This window comes from Carcharhinus amblyrhynchos, chromosome 31 (genome assembly GCF_965287045.1).
Source record: "Carcharhinus amblyrhynchos chromosome 31, sCarAmb.v2.hapA, whole genome shotgun sequence".
NCBI lineage: Eukaryota > Metazoa > Chordata > Chondrichthyes > Carcharhiniformes > Carcharhinidae > Carcharhinus > Carcharhinus amblyrhynchos.
The window spans coordinates 22,861,380-22,877,962 of record NC_137354.1 but is presented as its reverse complement, the minus strand read 5'-3'; the positions used below and the strand labels follow the sequence as shown (position 1 = coordinate 22,877,962).

The 16,583-nt window shown below is 46.4% G+C and overlaps 1 protein-coding gene across 10 annotated transcripts in view; it reads right to left on the bottom strand.

The window, feature by feature from the left end:
- pax2a (paired box 2a) overlaps positions 1-16,583 on the bottom strand; it is a 262,939-nt gene that overhangs the window by 8,632 nt on the left and 237,724 nt on the right. The gene's annotated exons all lie outside the window — the stretch shown is intronic.

The following is a 16,583-nucleotide window of genomic DNA, read 5'->3' as shown; positions in this document are numbered from 1 at the left end:
CACGCCACACCCATGGCGTGGGGTGAATTGCATGCTCCCGGTGCATTGTTCACTTATCCTTAACACTGTCATTCACCTATCATGGAAAGAAATCATAGAAACCCTACAGTGCAGAACCAGACCATTTGGCCCATGGAATCTACACCGATCACAATCCCACCCAAGCCCTATCCCCATATATTTACCCACTAATCCCTCTAACCTACACATCCCTGGACACTAAGGAGCAACTTTAGCATGGCCAATCATCCTAACCCACACATCTTTGGACTGTGGGAGGAAACCAGAGCACCCGGAGGAAACTCACGCAGACACGAGGAGAATGTGCAAACTCCATACAGACAGTGACTCGAGCCGGGAATCAAACCTAGGACCCTGGAGCTGTGAAGCAGCAGTGCTAACCACTGTGCTACCGTGCTGCCCATGCTATACATTGAGGTAGCAGGAGTTCATCTTCAAGAGAAAGATGCATCAAAGAGCAAAGAACAACACAGCACAGGAAACAGGCCCTTCGGCCCAACAAGCCCGCGCCGCCATTTTAACATTGTGAGTGCCCTCCTCTACCTGTGACCTTTGTCTACACCTATTGGACTCCACAATAAAGGAATCGATGTCAGACTTATCACGAGCAGTGAACATCTCAGGACAACATCAAGTGTGGTCACCGTTATCGTGCAGGAAATGTGGCTTATCGATTTGTGCACAGCAAGGTCCCACAAACTGCAACATGTTAATAACTTGATAATAATTATTATTCAGTGTGGTATGGATTCAGAGAATCATAGAATCACTACAGTGCAGAAGGAGGCCATTTGGCCCATTGAGCCTTCACTGACAACATTCCTACCCAGACCCTATCCCAGTAAATCCCCTGACACTAAGCCGTAATTTAGCATGGCTGATTCACCTAACCTGCATATCTTTGGACACTAAGGGGCAATTTAGCATGGCCAATCCATCTAACCTACACATCTTTGGACACTAAGGGGCAATTTAGCATGGCCAATCCACCCAACCTGCACATCTTTGCACACTTCGGGGCAAATGGCCAATCCATCTAACCTGCACATGTTTGGACACTAAGGGGCAATTTAGCATGGCCAATCCACCTAACCCGCACATCTTTGGACACTTCAGGGCAATTTAGCATGGCCAATCCACCTAACCTGCACATCTTTGCACACTTCGGGGCAAATGGCCAATCCATCTAACCTGCACATCTTTGGACACTTCAGGGCAATTTAGCATGGCCAATCCACCTAACCAGCACATCTTTGGACACTAAGGGGCAATTTAGCATGGCCAATCCCCCTAACCTGCACATCTTTGGACACTAAGGGGCAATTTAGCATGGCCAATCCACCTAACCTGCACATCTTTGGACACTGAGGGACAATTTAGCATGGCCAATCTACCTAACCTGCACATTTTTGGACACTAAGGGACAATTTAGCATGGCTAATCTACCTAACCTGCACATTTTTGGACACTAAGGGACAATTTAGCATGGCCAATCTACCTAACCTGCTCATCTTTGGACACTGAGGAACAATTTAGCATGGCCAATCCACCTAACCTGCACATCTTTGGACACTAAGAGGCAATTTAGAATGGTCAATTTACCTAACGTAATCATTGACTTTCTTTCTTTCTCTTCAAGCCTGGAGTAAGCCAGCGACATAGCTAACTCTGAGTGCCTACTGCATTACCAACTCAGTCACACCATGGTAATGAAAACAAAGGTTAAATTTGTACCCTGAAGGAATATATTGAAGAGACAATGAGGTGAAGATTAAGATTCCACATGTGCCCTGAAGAAGGGTCATGTTGACAAACTAAGGCAGGGAACCAGAACCAGAGCTCGAACGTGGAATAAATCGACATAAATTTAAACCAGATATCTGAATAATTTCATTAGCTGACAAACCTTTGGAACAATTTGTCGGGACAGGGATGTAGAAATGGAAAAATTAAGTCAGTGATGGGAGAGTAATCCACACTGAAACATAACATTCCAAGGAATATATTTGAAATCCTGATCTCCAGAAGTGATGTCAATGAAATAGGTAGATTGAGCAGTAATGATCTAACTAAACGCTGATCCCTGCATTGGAAGGCACAATGGCGCTGTGGTTAGCATAGCTGCCTCACAGTGTCAGGACCTGGATTTGATTCCTGGCTTGGATTATTGTCTATATGGAACCTGCACATTCTCCCCATGTCAGCATGGGTTTCCTCCAAAAGACCACACTGGTTAAGTGCATTGGCCATGCTAAATTCTCCCTCAGTGTTACCGAACAGACACCAGAGTGTGGCGAATAGGAGATTTTCACAGTGACTTCATTGCAGTGTTAATGTAGTCCGACTTATCAAAAGAATTTAAGATTTCACTTTAACTCCCCTCAGGAACCTGATGTGCTATGCAATGTGATTTTGTTGTGGTCGGCTGCACCCCTTTGTAAAGGGGTAGGACATGGCAGCATGATGGCTTAGTGGTTAGCACTGCTGCCTCACAACGACAGGGACCTGGGTTCGAGTCCCAGCTTGGGTCACTGTCTGTATGGAGTTTGCACGTTCTCCCAGTGTCTGCGTGGGTTTCCTGCAGGTTCTCTGCTTTCCTCGCATAGTCCAAAGATGTGCAGGTTAGGTGGATTGGCCATGCTAAATTGCCCCTTAGTGTCCAAAGATACGCAGGTTAGGTGGATTGGCCATGCTAAATTGTCCCTTAGTGTCCAAAGATGTGCAGGTTAGGTGAATTGGCCATGCTAAATTGTCCCTTAGTGTCCAAAGATGTGCAGGTTAGGTGGATTGGCCATGCTAAATTGTCCCTTAGTGTCCAAAGATGTGCAGGTTAGGTGGATTGGCCATGCTAAATTGTCCCTTAGTGTCCAAAGATGTGCAGGTTAGGTGAATTGGCCATGCTAAATTGTCCCTTAGTGTCCAAAGATGCGCAGGTTGGGTGGATTGGCCATGTTAAATTGCCCCTTAGTGTCAGGGGAATTAACAGGGTAAATACGTGGGGTTATGGCAAAAGGACATGGGTGAGATTGTTAACAGTTCAGGCTCGATAGGCCAAATGGCCTCCTTTTGCACTGTAAGGATTCTATGATTTTATGACTCCAAATTGGAAGAAAATTATTCACGTTTCCTTGGAGGGTTGAGGTTCGACCTGATCCCCATCACCACCACCCTCCTCCACAGTTCCCACCCCTGCCACCCTTGCTCCTCCCAAACCCCACCCCACCCCACCTTATGCATTGGCCCCATTCACCCTGGTAGGTTACACTCATGCTTTTCTAGTTGTTTACAGCTCAGAAATCAGCCTAACAACCCCACAGCTCTGTGCCTGTGTTATGTAGTAAGCAGTCTCACGACACCAAGTTAAAGTTTATTTGATAGTAGACGTCACAAGCTTTCGGAGCGCTGTTCCTTCGTCAGGTGAGTGGAGAGTTCTGATCCCAAACAGGGCATATAAAGGCACACAAGATCCCGGTTGAGGCCTCACGTGTGTGGAACTTGGCTATCAGTCTCTGCTCAGCGACTCTGCGCTGTCGTGTGTTGTGAAGGCCACCTTGGAGAACGTTTACCCGAAGGTCAGAGGCCGAATGCCCGTGACCACTGAAATATTCTCCAACAGGGAGAGAACAGTCTTGTCTGGTGATTGTTCATTCATTGAACAGGGATCTTGGGTTCATGTCACACTGTCTGTAACCCCCATGACTTGCCTGTGTTTGTAAAATCTCACTAACTGTCCTGTCTGGAGACAATACACATCTCTTTAACCTGTGCTTAATGCTACCTCCACTCACATTGTCTGCACCTTTAAGACTTGAATAGCAGGTTAGCTGTAAAGACACACATTCTAATCAGTATTCTGTAAACTGTGTGTGCTGTTATATGCCCTGTTTGTGAACAGAACTCCCCACTCACCTGACGAAGGAACAGCGCTCTGAAAGCTAGTGGTGTTTACTATCAAATAAACCTGTTGGCCTTTAACCTGGTGTTGAGAGACTTCTTACTGTGTTTACCCCAGTCCAACGCCGGCATCTCCACATCATGACTACCTGTGTTATGTTCCAGACAAGACTCTCTCCCCTTTCTCTCTAACCCTATCAGCAGAATATTCTATTGCTCTCTCTCTCTCCCTCATGTACTGATCCCACCTGGTCTCAAATGAATCTGTGCCATTTGCCTGAATCACTCCTTGTGGTCGCATTGTGATAGGATGCAATTAAGTCACAGATTGGTCGGGTTAACCATTACAGAATGCACAAGAAACACAGTATTGGCACTGCTGCCTCACAGCGCCAGCGACCCGGGTTCGATTCCCGGCTCGGGTCGCTGTCTGTGCAGAGTCTGGAGGTTCCCCCTCGTGTCTGCGTGAGTTTCTTCCGGGTGCTCCGGTTCCCTTCTACAGCCCAAAAGGTGTGTGGGTGTTAGGTTGATTGGCCATTAGTGTTGTGGGGGGCAGTGTTTGGAGGTTAGCATGGAGATTAGCAGGGCGGCACTGTAGCGCAGGGACCGGGGTTCGATTCCCGGCTCGGGGTCACTGTCTGTGTGGAGTTTGCACATTCTCCTCGTGTCTGCATGGGTTTCCTCCGGCTGCTCTGGTTTCCTCCCACAGTCCAAAGATGTGCGGGTTAGGTTGACTGGCCAAGCTAAAATTGACCCTTAGTGTCCTGAGACATGTGGGTTAGAGGGATTAGTGGATAAAATATGTAGGGATAACAGTGGTTAGCACTGCTGCCTCATGGTGCCAGGGATTTGGGTTCAATTCTGGCTTCAGGCATCCATTGACTCTGTCTACACTTCCTGCTACCTCGGAAAAGCAGCCAGTATAATTAAGGACTGCATGCATACCAGACATTCTCTCTTCCACCTTAGGAAAAAGATACAAAAGTCTGAGGTCATGTACCGACCGACTCAGGAACAGCTTCTTCCCTGCTGCCGTCAGACTTTTGAATGGACCTACCTTGCATTAAGCTGATCTTTCTCTACACCCTAGCTATGACAGTAACACGACATCCTGCACTCTCTCCCTTCCTTGTCTATGAATGGTATGCTTTGTCTGTATAGTGCGCAAGAAACATTACTTTTCACTGTATCTCAATACAGATAATAATAATACAATAATAAATCTTATCAAATCAAAATGCTATGAGCTCACATAAGAACATAAGAAATAGGAGCAGGAGTAGACCATCTAGCCCTTCGAGCCTGCCCCGTCATTCAATAAGATCATGGCTGATCTGAAGTGGATCAGTTCCACTTTCCCGCTTTCTCCCCATTACCCTTAATTCCCTTGTCTATCAGCAATCTATCTACCCGTGACTTCAATATATTCAATGAGGTAGCCTCCACCACTTCAACGGGCAGAGAATTCCAGAGATTCACCACCCTTCGAGTGAATAAGTTCTTCCTCAACTCCGTCCTAAACTACACCCCCCCACCTTATTTTGAGGCTGTGCCCTCTAGTTCTGTTTTCCTTTCTAAGTGGAAAGAATCTCTCTACCTCTACCCTATCCATCCCCTTCATTATCTTGTAAGTCTCTATAAGATCCCCCCTCATCCTTCTAAACTCTAACAAGTACAGACCCAGTCTATTCAATCTCTCTTCATAAGCTAACCCCCTCATCTCCGGTATCAGCCTGGTGAACCTTCTCTGTACTCCCTCCAAGGCCAATATATCCTTCCGCAAATAGGAAAGAGACAGAGCGATGAATATATGTATTGAATATTTTACAACTCTCTTTAATTCGAGTAAGGGTTGTGCTAAGTTTGTACAATAGAATGCCAGTGCCTTGTTTGACTCCCTGTTGTTGCTGGTAGTGACAGGGAGAGTATGTTGCACAGAATTACATCTCACAAAGACAGCTGGAACGTGCTCCTTTTTGTGGGTGGGAAAAGAATTGGGTTGGAAAAATAATAAACAGGTTTCGGGGGAGGGGGGTGGTGTTGCGGGGACTCACTGGTTCAATCTCTATCAAGGCCCTTCCTAGTCCCACCTGGGTAACTAAGTTTTTGTGACTGAACTATCAGGCATTAGTCAGCCCACAGTTTAATTCAAAAAAAGGCATCATCTTGTTCCATGCACAAGATTTGTATAATGGGAGTTGTGATTCAGGTTAGAAAGTGGATTCTCCAAATGCTGCGGGGCTTCTGTATTCTTATAGCACATTCCGAACTTCTGAAGACATTCCCTGTAATTTTCTGGATGGAAAATGGTCAATAGCCCCCCATCAGAAAGTGTGTCCTTATCTAGAAAGCCTTCAGGGAGTGGGCAACATGGTGGCGCAGTGGTTAGCACTGCTGCCTCGCAGCACTAGCAACCCGGGTTTGATTCCCAGCTTGGGTCACTGTCTGTGTGGAGTCTACACATTCTCGTCCGTGTCTGCATGGGTTTCCTTCACGCGCTCCCCCCTACACTCCAAAAGGCTGACAGACTTGAGGTTGTTTTCGTTAGAGAGAAGAAGGTTAAGAGGTGACTTAATTGAGGCATACAAGAGGGTTAGATAGGGTAGACAGCGAGAGCCTTTTTCCTCGGACGGTGATGGCTAACACGAGGGGGCATAGCTTTAATTGAGGGGTGATAAATGTAGGACGGATGTCAGAGGTAGCTTCTTTACTCAGAGGGTAGTAAGGGCGTGGAATGCCCTGCCTGCAGCAGTTGTGGACTCGCCAACTTTAAGGGCATTCAAATGGTCACTGGATAGGCATATGGATAATATTGGAATAGTTTAGGTTAGAGGGTCAAAGAACAAAGAACAACACAGCACAGGAAACAGGCCCAATGAGCCCGCGCCGCCATTTTAACATTATGAGTCCCCTCTCCACCCATGACCCTAGTCTATGCTTATGGCAATGCACATTGAGGGTCATTAGATTGGTTCCACTGGTCGGCGCAACATCGAGGGCTGAAGGGCCTGTACTGCGCTGGAATGTTCTATGTTCTAAAGGTATGCGGGTTAGGAGGAATGGCCATGCTAAATTGTCAGATGTGTCAGGGGGCCTAGCTAGGGTAAATTGCGAGGGGGATTGAATATAAAAGTAGGGAGGTCTTGCTGCAACTGTACAGGGCACTGGTGAGGCCGCAGCTGGAGTACTGTGTGCAGTTTTGGTCGCTGCACCTGCGCAAGGATATTTTGGCTTTGGAGGGAGTGCAGAGGAGGTTCACTAGGCTGATACCGGAGATGAGGAGTTTGAGCTAATGAGGAGAGGCTGAATAGACTGGGCTTGTACTCGTTAGAGTTTAGGAGGATGAGGGGGGATCTTATTGAGACGTATAAGATGATGAAAGGGATGGATAGGATAGAGGTGGAGAGGTTCTTCCCGCTCAGAAAGGACAGCAGGACTAGAGGGCACAGCCTCAAGATAAGGGGGGCACGGTTTAGAACGGAGTTGAGGAGGAACTTCTTCACTCAAAGGGTGGTGAATCTCTGGAATTCTCTGCCCGTTGAAGTGGTGGAGGCTGCCTCGCTAAATATATTTAAGACGCGGGTAGATAGGTTTTTGGTAGGCAAGGGAATTAAGGGTTATGGGGAGAAAGCGGGAAAGTGGAACTGATCCACTTCAGATCAGCCATGATCTTATTGAATGGCGGGGCAGGCTTGAAGGGCTAGATGGCCTACTCCTGCTCCTATTTCTTATGTTCTGATGTTCTTAAATGCAACGAGGATAGGGCACTGGGTGGGATGGTGGTTGGTGCGGACTCAATGGGCCGAATGGCCTCCTTCTACGCTGTAGGGATTCTAAGGAAGTGATAACTGCAGGGAAATGTGAGAGCCTTAACAAAAGCCAAAGAGAGTGGATCTGTTTAGATCCAGCTAATGTGACAATTAAGCACAAATTCAAACTAAAAGGATGGTGAATCCAACCACATATAAATGGGGCTTGACAAATCTGGCACGTCAGAAGGCAAAAAGGAAAGATTCAATAATCTGCACAGACTTTCACTGGCCCAGGTGACCCAGTCTCATCAGCTTCCAGGACCTGCTGCCAATGTTTTGTTTCACACACGGAGCTTTGAAACCTCCTGGGACCTCCTCGTACGGATTGATTGGCACGCTGGCGAGGGTTCTGGGTTGGAGAGGGAGCCTGTGACTCATGGCCAGGTCTGTGATTTAAATATTTACAGAGCTTTCTTCTACTCTCTGACCCTGAAATGCTTCTCCTGAACCTGAACTGCAGGTTAAGTAGAGGGAAGCAGATACGCTCCACAGCACCTGCACAGCTCACAACAATCTGTATCGATGACTGGGAAAAACCTGTGTTAGATAATGAGCTCCAGGGTGATATGTGACTGAGAGGAACTATCCTATCTCATTCTAGATAGTAATCAAACATGTTCAATTTGCTCCTCAACATTGGATTTTTCCCAAATGCCTACCTTTCTATTAAAGCCAGCCAGCTCTCTGTCTCTCTCTTATCTCATTTTATCTACCTTAACGTGAGTCAGTTCTCTATCCCTGTCTTTCTTTAACATTAGCAACCATTTCCCTGCCTCTCCCTTTGTATTTCTTCCGCTATCTTTCTCTCTCTTTGCTTTTTGCTTTATATTTCTCTTTTTATCTCTCATTATACCTTTTGCTAACTACGTCGCTCCCTCTCACTCTCTGCTATCTCTTTCTCTCTCTCTCTGCCTTTTGATATCTATCCTTCTTTCTTTATTCCTTTTGCTATGTCTCTCTTTCTGCCTCTTGTTGTCTCCTTCTCTCTCTCAATATCTCTTTTGCTGCCTCTTTCCCCCTCCATCTCTATACCCTTGCAATCTCTTTCTCTCGTTCTCTCCCTCTCTGCCTTTTGCTACCTATCATTCTCGCTCTCTCTTGCTCTGTGTAGTTTTTGCCCTCACATTTCCCTACACTTCCTTAGAATCCCTACAGTGCAGAAGGAGGCTGTACAGCCCACCGAGTCTGTACCGACCACAATCTCACCCAGTGCCCTATCCTCATTGTATTTACCCTAGCTAGACCCTCTCTCTCTCTCTTTCTATGTCTTGTGCTATCTATCGTTCTCTCTCTTTTGCCAATCCCCTCTCTCTCTATACTGTCTCATACTCTCTCTTTTTCCCTTTCTATATCTCTGTAATCTCTTTCTCTCTCTTTATACCTTTTGCTGTCTCATTCGCTCTCCTTTTCCCTTTGTACACCTTTGTAATTTCTTTCTCTCTCTCTCTCTTTCTCTCTCGCTCTTCCTCTTGGCCCACAACAAGTTGAAAGACAAAGAACCCTTTTAAGCTGGGCCTGGCTGGCAGGTTATGTACACATTCCCTTTGCAAATACCTTAAGACCAGGTCACAGGGTGCAAATGACATCACTGGGCTGCAACTTTGGAATCTGAAATAGGCTCCCACCCTCGTGGACTGGTTGTGGTGGTGGTGGGGGGGGATAGTTTCAGCCAGGGCGTGAATCACCACTGTTAATACAAGGGAGGCTTTTAATGTGATGTGAGGCACCGTGTAATAACAAAGGGTGATTTATTTTACCGAAGGGTTTGATCATTCTGCTGATAAAATTTGGGGAATTGTTAAACTTCTGCCAGACACTGTTTTGGACTTTGAACCTCGTCAGATGGTTATTAGCCAATAACTGAAGGGATTAAAGCCATTTAGCTCAACTGGATCCTGCCATCCAGAGAGATTCGAACACTTCACTAGCTGTGCCCGATAGTTTCTGCCCATCGAACTTCAATCGAGATCAATCAACATCATCTGAAAACGCATGTGTGTTTCACGTACAACCTGGTAAAATCCAGATCACCAACAACCTGTCCTGACACCTCCCCCATTTCTGAACGATAATCAATGCAGCGACACTATAGTTAAGAAAGTTCATCTCCTTCCTCAAGAGGCTAAGGAAATTTGGCATGCCCGCTATAACTCTTACCAACTTTTACAGATGCACCAATAGAGAGCATTCCTTCTGGTTGTGTCACAGCTTGGTATGGGCTCCTGCCAAAGACCAAAAGAACCTACAGAAGCATCGTGGACGAAACCCAGTCCATCACGCAAACCAGCCTCCCATCCATTGACTCTGTCTACATTTCCCACTGCTTCGGAAAAGCAGACGGCATAATCAAGAACCGCATGTAAGAACATAAGAAATAGGAGCAGGAGTTGGCCATCTAGCCCTTCGAGCCTGCCCCGCCATTCAATAAGATCATGGCTGATCTGAAGTGGATCAGTTCCACTTTCCCGCTTTCTCCCCATAATCCTTAATTCCCCTGTCTATCAGAAATCTATCTACCCGTGACTTAAACATATTCAACGAGGTAGCCTCCACCACTTCAACGGGCCGAGAATTCCAGAGATTCACCACCCTCTGAGAGAAGAAGTTCCTCCTCAACTCTGGACCCTGGACATTCTCTCTTCCACCTTCTTCCACCAGGAATAAGATACAAAAGTTTGAGCTCACACCCCAACCAACTCAAGAACAGCTTCTTCCCTGCTGCTGTCAGACTTTTGAATGGACCTACCTTGCATTAAGGTGATCTTTCTGTACACCCTAGCAATGATTGTAATGCTACATTCTGCACCCTCTCCTTTCCTTCTCCCCTATGTACTCAATGAACGGTATGCTTTGTCTGCACAGCATGCAAGAAACAATACTTTTCACTGCATCCCAGTACACGTGACAATAATAAATTAAATATTAATCTGAATTTCTCGACACCCTGGTTACGATGGTAACACTACATTCTGCACCCTTCCCCTTCCTTCTCTATGAATGGTACGCTCTGTCTGTATAGAGCACAAGAAACAATATTTTTCACTGCATCCCAATACACGTGACAATAATAAATCAAATATTCACCTGAATTTCTCTACACCCTAGTTACAATGGTAACACTACATTCTGCACCCTTCTCTTCCTTCTCTATGAACAGTATGCTCTGTCTGTATAGAGCACAAGAAACAATACTTTTCACTGCATCCCAATACACGTGACAATAATAAATTAAATATTAACCTGAATTTCTCTACACCCTGGTTACGATGGTAAGATTACATTCTGCACCCTTCCCTTTCCTTCTCTATGAATGGTATGCTCTGTCTGTATAGATCGCAATAAACAATACTTTTCACTTTACCTTAATAAATGTGACAATAATATATCAAATCAAATCAAAAGATTTTCTTTCCCAAAGCACATCAGTGACGGTTTCTCTGCCAATCCAATAGTTACACAGTTACCGACAGTAGCTTTTTATTTCATATCTGTTTAATTAGTTCAATTTTAATTCCCCAGCTCCAAGTGCAAGCCTACAGTACAAAAACCAAAGTTGATGCACCAATGCAGCACTGATGGAGTGCGACTGTGTTGACAGTGCTGCCTTTTCAATGCAATGCTAAACCAAAGCATATCTGTCCTTTTTGTCACATGTAAAACTCTTGTGAAACTATTCTGAGGAAGAGCAGAGATGTCTTGCTGCAGTTATACAGGATCTTGGTGAGGCCACATCTGGAGTACTAGGAGCAGTTTTGGTCTCCTCATCTGAGGAAGGATGTTCTCGCTCCAGAGGGAGTGCAGGCTAAGTTTACCAGGCTGATCCCTGGGTGGGCAGGACTGACTTATGAGAAGAGATTGACTTGTTAGGATTTTATTCGCTAGAGTTCAGAAGAACGAGGGAGATCTCAAAAGTTCTAACAGGATTGGACAGGGTGGATGCAGGAAGGGTGTTCCCAATGGTGAGGGTGTCCAGAACCAGGGCCCAGAGTCTGAGGGTACAAGGTAGACTGTTTAGGACAGAGATGGGGAGAAAGTTCTTCACCCAGAGAGCGGTGAGCCTGTAGAATTCACTACTATAGAAAGTTGTTGAGGCCAAAACGTTATGTTTTCAAGAAGCATTTAGATATAGCACTTGGGGCAAAGGGGATCAAAGGATAATGGGGGGGAAGGGGAGATCGGACTATTGAGTTTGATCATTCAGCCATGAATGGCGCAGCAGGCTCAGAGGGCCGAATGGTCTCCTCCTGCTCCTATTTTCAATGTTTCCAGCCAATATTTAACCCACAATCCACATGACTGAAACTGATTAATTGTCTGGAAAGTCTGCACATGTGATGGGCGGTTCCCTTGCATCCGGAAACTTCCAAAAAAGGCTCCAACTCTGAATAGAATCAAAGGCTTTGGAGAGTTCTGGCTTACACACCTGGCTAGCTACCCTGGAAACGTTAAACAGAGAAAGAAAAACACGTCTAACCCTGCATGTCTACCTAACTGACCATTTATAACTCATGTTGGCCACTCCCTGACCCTCCAACACACCCCAAACTCGTGAATACCCCTTCTATTGCCCCAATGCCCAACTACCCCCTCACCCTCCGCCTTCCCCCACATCTCCCTGGCAACCCCAGTCTATACCTACTCAACCTTCCCAGATCTTCCATCTGCACCCCCCCACATCTCCAAACTCACCTTCCCGACTATCCAACTCATTCCTAATTGTCCATGGAATCCCATAGAACCCTTACACTAACGAAGGAGGCCATTCGGCCCATTGGGTCCACACTGACCGCAATCCCACCTAGGCCCTATTCCTGTAACCCCAAATATTTACCATATCTAGTCCCCCTGATACTAGGGTCAATTTAGCAAGGCCAATCCACCTAACCTGCAGATTTTTGGACTGTGGGAGGAAACCGGAGCACCTGGGGAAAACTCCTGCAGGCAAGGGAAGGGCATGCAAATTTCACACTGACAGTGACCGAGACCGGAATCGAACCTGGGTCCCTGGCACTGTGAGGAAGCAGTGCTTACTACTGTGCCACCATCCTTCAGGCTCCCTGCCCTGATCCTCCAATTTCTACCCACCCCCCCGACCCCGCCCAAACTTTTGACTCCACACCTGACTTGACCTCAGCACCCTAACCCCATTCCCATCCTGCCAGCTTATCTCGTTGGCACCCTGCTACCCGCCACTGTGCCAGCTTCCATCCTGCTACCCTGAGACCTGACCCACTTAACTCACTCACACTGGCAACACAATAAAATATCGCTTGTGGCATGGTGCGTGCCAACCAATCGATTGTGCCTGAGGAAGAAAGATTCTGCGAGAGGGTACACCCCGCATTTCTGTAGAGGCCTGGTTTGGAGAACCAGTAAGAAGTCTCACAACACCAGGTTCAAGTCCAACAGGTTTATTTGTAGCAAATGCCACTAGCTTTCGGAGCTGGTTGTTCTTTCATCAGGTGGGTGGGAGTTCTCCGGGAGAACAAGGCCAGAAGTGCAGAGTTCCATCATGACATAAAAAAATCGAGGCAAGGTGACAGCCTGATGGCGATCGCCAGTAACTCGAGCCACCATCTCATCACTATCTCATCAGAAGTATATTGTATTGTATAGAAGGGTAACAGGGGATCTTATGGAAATGTATTCGAACAGGGTTAGAGAGGGTAGATTCGGAAAGAATGTTTCCAATGGCGCGGAAGTTCAGAACTGTGGGTCTTGGCTGAGGATAAGGGGTAACATAAGAACATAAGAACATAAGAAATAGGAGCAGGAGTAGGCCATCTAGCCCTTCGAGCCTACCCCGCCATTCAATAAGATCATGGCTGATCTGTCGTGGCTCAGTTCCACTTTCCCGCCCTCTCCCCATAACCCTTAATCCCCTCTCTTATCAAAAACCCATCAACCCGCTTCTTAAAAATATTTAGCGAGGCAGCCTCCACCACTTCAACGGGCAGAGAATTCCAGAGATTCACCACCCTTTGAGTGAAGAAGTTCCTCCTCAACTCCGTTCTAAACCGCCTCCCCTTTATCTTGAGGCTGTGCCCCCTAGTCCTACTGTCTTTTTTGAGCGGGAAGAGTCTCTCCACCTCTATCCTATCCATCCCATTCATCATCTTATACGTCTCAATGAGATCTCCCCTCATTCTTCTAAACTCTAGCGAGTACAAGCCTAGTTTATTCAGCCTTTCCTCATAGCTCAACCCCCTCAACTCCGGTATCAGCCTAGTAAACCTCCTCTGCACTCCCTCCAGGGCCAAAATATCCTTGCGCAGGTGCGGCGCCCAAAACTGCACACAGTACTCCAGTTGCGGCCTCACCAATGCCCTATACAGCTGCAGCAAGACCTCCCTACTTTTATATTCAATCCCCCTCGCTATGAAGGCCAGCATCCCATTCGCCTTCCTGACCACCTGCTGCACCTGCAAGCTGGGTTTTTGCGACTCATGCACAAGGACCCCGAGGTCCCTCTGCACCGTCGCCTGCTGCAGTTTTTCGCCCCGTAAGTAATAGTCCTTCCTACCATTCTTCCTACCAAAGTGGACCACCTCACACTTGCCAACATTAAATTCCATTTGCCATTTTCCATAAGCCTTTTAGGATTGAGATAAGGAGAAATTTCTTCACCTAGAGGGTGGTGAATGCGTAGAATTCACTACCACAGAAAGTAGCTGAGGCCAAAATATTATGGCTGGAATTTTACCGTCCTGCCTGCAACGGGAATCGGAGCAGGAGAGGGCTGGACCATGGAAAGGTCCAGTGACCTCAGGCGGGCATAAGCGAGGATCATCCTGCCCCATGTGATTTCAAGAAGAAATTAGATACAGTTCTTGGAGCTGAAGGGATCAAGGGACACAGGGGGAAGTGGGGAATGGGGATATTAGAACCATAGAAAATTTACAGCTCAGAAACAGTATTGGGCAGGATTTCCCAGCCGCACTCACCCCAATATTCAGAAAATCCTGCCCAAGGTCTCTGCATGGTCCGCCACATGCCCGCTCCGATTCCCGTGGCGGGCAGGATGGGATGGGAAAAATCCCCCCATTGAATTTGACGGTTGGCCGTGATCGTAATGAGCGGCGGAGCAGTCTCGAAGGGCCGAATGGCCTGCTCCCGCTTCTAGCTACCATGTTTATCACATTGCTGTTTACGGGATCTTGCTGTGTTAAAAACTAGCCACTCATTGTACCCCAGTACGACAGCGACCCCACTTCGCAAAGCACACAATTGGGTTGTGAAATACTTTGGGAAGCCCTGTGATCGTGGAGGCGTGACATAAATGAAGAGCTTTCTGTATTTAATCACCAGCATAAAATCTTCCAGGAACTAGCACCATCAGGAGCCATAATAAAATGTAATAAAGTGTAATCTGTTTCCTTTAGTTGCTTCAGAAACATGTTGCATTGAAGAGGGATAGCCTGCTGCAGTTTTATAAATACTGGTATCGCTGGAAAAGATTGACCGCAAATAAAAAGCAGTTTTAATATGACTAGCTGGTCTATCATACGGATATAAAGAACTTGATTTGAAGTTAGTTAAAGTAAGGGTACAAAGCTACACTGTACTACATAGATGTTCCACGAGCACACGCTTGTCAGTTTGGTAAATTATATATGTTCTAACATTTTGAAAACACTTTCAAAATTGTCCACTGGCAGCTGCATAACTAAAAGAATCTTAATTTGTAGAGTCTACTCAGTGCTGCGACCAACTGCAGTAACTCACCACGGTGATTAGTTTATTCTGTGGGCATGACATGATGTAACATGCACTTAAAGCTTTTTGCTTGACCTCTTAAAATGTTTTGGCCACTTGTAGGCAAATATAGTGACCAAAAACACTAAGCCACACTTATAACATAGAACATTACAGCGCAGTACAGGCCCTTCAGCCCTCGATGTTGCGCTGACCAGTGGAACAAATCTAATGACCCTCTAACCTAAACTAATCCAAGGTTATCCATATGCCTATCCACTGACCATTTGAACGCCCTTTCAAAGGGATCCTGCTCGTGAACCTATCTCTAAACGATTCCTAATTGCAATGAATTCTAAGGTTTCTGATGTTAACGTTCACTATTTAACAAACGTCACGATAGCTACGTTCTTTCCCTTCCAGCGATCTTAATGATTAGATCATTTTTTGCTGAAAAACTACTTGGCAAACGTTTTTAGAGGTTAGTCAAACTGGAGCTCTGACGAAGGGTCATCCAGACCACAAAACGTTAACTCTATTCTGTCTCCAGTGATGCTGTCAGACCTGCTGAGATCTTCCAGTCTTGTCTGTTTTTGTTGTGAGTGCTTTTCGTTACGTCAAAGAACTGTCATGCTGTCAAAGGGCTGTCCAGCTGTCAAGTAGCTGTCAAGCTGTCAAGGAACTGTCTAAGGAAATGAGGTGAGTTGGCATGGAGCTGGCAAGGACAAAAAGTGGTGGGTGGGGGGAAATGGGTTACCAATTAATTGACAGAGGATATAAAGGGCCAGGGGGATGTGGGGCATACACAGCATAATGGGAAGAGGGGAATAGGTTGGTATAGGGATAGGAGCCATGGAGTGGGTAGAATGGCACGGTTGGCATATGAATGTGTGCAGGGGCATAAATTGGCAGAGATTAGCATAGATGGGGCATAGGGAGTGAATGGGGTGAGTGAAATGGGGTGATACGTTTTGTATTATTCTTCTTTTAAAATTAATTCAATAGTGTGCCAAAGCACAGAGGCAAGTTTCCCCCAAGCCTGTCCCATATCGAAGGAAGAACATGCTGGCCTTGGAGAAGGTCCAGAGGAGGTTCACAAGAATGATTCCAGGGCTGAACAACTTGTCGTATGAGGAGTGCTTGAAGACTCTGTGTCTGGAC